Source organism: Capsicum annuum, chromosome 3 (assembly GCF_002878395.1).
Source record: "Capsicum annuum cultivar UCD-10X-F1 chromosome 3, UCD10Xv1.1, whole genome shotgun sequence".
NCBI classification, from domain to species: domain Eukaryota; kingdom Viridiplantae; phylum Streptophyta; class Magnoliopsida; order Solanales; family Solanaceae; genus Capsicum; species Capsicum annuum.
This window is the reverse complement of record NC_061113.1, coordinates 1,896,226-1,899,927: the sequence shown is the minus strand read 5'-3', so window position 1 is coordinate 1,899,927 and position 3,702 is coordinate 1,896,226. Positions and strand designations below refer to the sequence as shown.

General features: G+C 24.5%; 1 non-coding gene across 1 annotated transcript; it reads right to left on the bottom strand.

Annotated features, from left to right (window-relative positions):
* Nucleotides 1-3: 3 nt before the first annotated feature.
* On the bottom strand, nt 4-1,480 carry LOC107864365. The gene is made up of 2 exons (XR_007053309.1): nt 1,156-1,480; nt 4-148 (listed from the first exon to the last, which is right to left on the bottom strand). It is a non-coding gene; the product is annotated as an uncharacterized LOC107864365 (transcript).
* Between the last annotated feature and the right edge of the window lie 2,222 nt (nt 1,481-3,702).

Sequence of the window (3,702 nt, the reverse complement as noted above, 5' to 3'; positions counted from 1 at the left end):
TCCTGCTGTGATTCAGTGGCTTTTTCCATGGCCATATATTCTTCATAAGTGCAGCAATGTCCATGGCATTTATAATGACATCCTTTGTGTCCTCCACCTTTATTATAATGGTCACCTCCAACACCATCAACGTCTACTTCCTTCGCTGCTGCATCGATGAATTGAGAATATTAAAACTTATGCATATGCATGTACTCACGACTGATCTTTGAATTGAAATTTCAATTTATGTGTAGTACTTTTCATTTCATTTCGTTATAGTTTAAGATAATTCCTCTTACTATTATATATATTTAAATAAATTCTTAGTTTCAATATAATATGTTTAAATATTTTGAATTGAAATTTCAATTTATGTGTCGTACTTTTTATTTTATTTTGTTATAGTTAAGATAATTCCTCTTACTATGATACATATTTAAATAAATTTTTAGTTTCAATATGATATGTTTAAATCTACAAGATTCAAAGGATATTTTAGTATGTTCTAAACACAATTTAGTTTTGTTTAGCAAGGATTGAGAAGTTTATGCTATATTCTTTAAATTCAGGCATAGTAACTGAGAAGCATAAGGAATATATATTAAGTGTCATGATCAAGCTAGTGTTAGTAAAACATTAGGTTATCATCTCACATTTATAAAAACTTACAAATTTTAGTTTGTGGTCTAATCTCAGAAACAACTTCTCTATCTTGCAAAGATTGGAGTAACATCAACTTACATATTCTATATATCTTCCGTAGTCTCTACTTATGAGATTACACTGAAGATATAGTGTGTGATTTAATTTTAAATTTTCATAAAATTTTCAGAATGCTCACATTGAATATAATTTTAAACAGTGGTTTAAAAGTTCTATTAAGTAGCATAAACAATAAAAAGATGACCATTTACTAAAAGGAAAAGCCGATTAAAATAAGATATTATCTTCAATTAAATGCTAGGAGTAGAACCTGTTAAAATACTAATAGCATTTCACATGCTGGACATATATTTACTATGTCACTAAATTAAGAGCGATAAAAAACGTGTAAAGTAATGGATAAAGATATGTTAATATGGCTAACGTAGTAACATCAATAGGTTTTTTTTTTTTTTTTTTTTTTCCGAATGAATTCAATTACGTAAAAAGATAATGAAAGATAATACTTACAGTTGGGAGTTTCACTCAATTCCCTAGCTACAACCTCGGAGGTAATCATTAAGAAAATAGCCAAAAATAGGCCAAGCAACAGAAATGTTTTGGAACCCATTCTATTTTTTTTTCAAAGCTTAGTACTTATGATAATTGAAAATTGAGGGATGAAGAAACTGATACATTCTTGGGCTCTATTTATAGGAAGATTTGTATGCATAAATAGTAGGGTGTAAACAAGGAGGTGGCAGGGACATGTATTGAGATGCAATTATTGTTGTGGACCAAAGAAAATTAATAACTAGGTCTACGTTAACTTATTCCATACTTTTAAGTAACAACACTTACAAGTTTAGTTTTAATTATAGTGAAGTTGTAAGTATACTTTTAATTTTAATCTGATATTTTGAATTTGAATTTTGCACATGAAGTTCATTTATTAGAAAGTATTTTATCTTCTGAAACTTTTTAGTATGTATTTAAATTTTATTTAAATATAATATAAATATAATTATATATGATTGCTAGACATCGAATGAAAAATAAAATAAAGTATAAAAGCAAGTCATCTGCGCCAAGGGTAGATATTGCAAGAAAAGTTTTCACAATGTTCCAACGAAAAAAACAAAACAAAAAAGAAAATGAAGAATCTAATGAATATTGTGAGTGGTTTTGTTGCATATTTTATGACTTAATAAAGATGTATTTTGTATGAAGAAAGATGTTTTTTCATGAAATACATTTTCTTAAAATATATTTTTTTTTCATATTCTTTTTGTTAATTTTTAATAAGTAAGTAAAAGAATATTATAATCTTAAAGAACATTTAAATATTATCTTGCGATAAGATGAGTTGAAAAATGGGGGTGAAAGGGATAAAATACTCAAAAGGATAAGTGGGGTTGGTGTTGGAAGTCTTCCTTTTGAAATAATCAGATTTTCTTTTAATCTACATAAATTTCTTATCTTGTTTTAAATTATTCGTTTCCACCATTTTTACTTGTTACATTTCATTTTATAAAATTAATTTGATTAAAATTTAAAGTTAATTAAAGTAGATTAATTTAATATTTTAATTAAAATTTAAATGTTTAAAAATTATACAAAAATGCTACTCCCTCCACTTGCTTTTACTTGTCACTAATTTCTAATTGAATTTCTACTTTTACTTGTTATTTTTGATATATCATGAGAAGATAATTTTTTTTTTCTATTTTATCCTTAGCTTTAACTATTTTTCTTCAAATTAATTTCAAGATACAATGTGAACATCATTCAATAAGAATATTATACAAAAATAATCATATTTTTAATTATTTTTCTTAATAGATGTGACAAACCAATATGTAACAAATAAGTTATTCCCTCCAATTCAAATTACTTAACTTCTTTACACTTGACACGCCTCCTTAAGATGTCAATAATTAAAGGTGTTTTTACAAGTTATCCTAACCTCCTAATAACAAAGCAATAATTAAGGAGTTGAAATAAAAAATCAATTTGTTTGAAGAACTGAATTCATTAAAATGATTTTGGAGTAGTACTAAAAGGAAAACGAAAGATCATTTGCATTTTAATGACTTTGGAGTTCAATAATTCTATTTTTATTTTTTTTTAAAAGTGTGATGCTTAATAGATACTACTCCCTCCTTCGTCTCAAATTATTCATTTTAAATTAAAATGAGACATTAATTAAAAAAATAATTAATAACATGGTTAGGTTATCATAATACACCTATTAAATAATATTTACATTTTAATTTGAAGAAAAAATAATTAATACAAAAGATAGAATATGAAAAAAAAATTATCTCTAGAAATAAAAGTAAAATAAGAAATTAAATTAGAAACTTTATAACGAGTAATTTAAGACGGAAGAAATATAATTTTTTGAAAAAAATCTTAAATAATTTTAATTTTATAAAAAAATAATTTAAAATAAATAAATATATAAAATAACTTAATAATTTAAAACAAAGAAAGTACAATATAATTCTTCTGATATTAATATAATAAAAAAATAACGTTTTAAAATGGTTTGGTGGCCCAGATATTAATGCATGTAGAAAATGTCAGCTTGCTCTGCTGCCACCTCACCTAATCTTCTCGAAAAATATTTTTTATAAAAATATTATAATACCTACCAATGAAGATAGAAATTGTGGGCATAAATAAATTTAGTAACGGATTCAAAATTTATGAATTGTGAAAGATCAGAAGGTTTAAACATGCATATTAATATTCAAAGTCTTAAAGTTTTACTTAAAAATTAAAATACTCTCCTATGTTCTTGATTTCATTGATAGAATATGTCAAATGGTCACTTATCAATTGACTTAAGCCACATCACCTAATTTTCTCAAAAAATATTTTTTTATAAATATATTATAATACCTATCAATGAAGATAGAGATTGTGGGCATATATAAATTTAGTGACGGATTCAAAATTTATGAATTATGGACGATTAGCAAGTACAAGCATATATATTAACACCCAAAATTTTAAAATTTTATTAAAAAATTAAAATACTTACCTATCTTCTTGATTTTACGGATATTAATG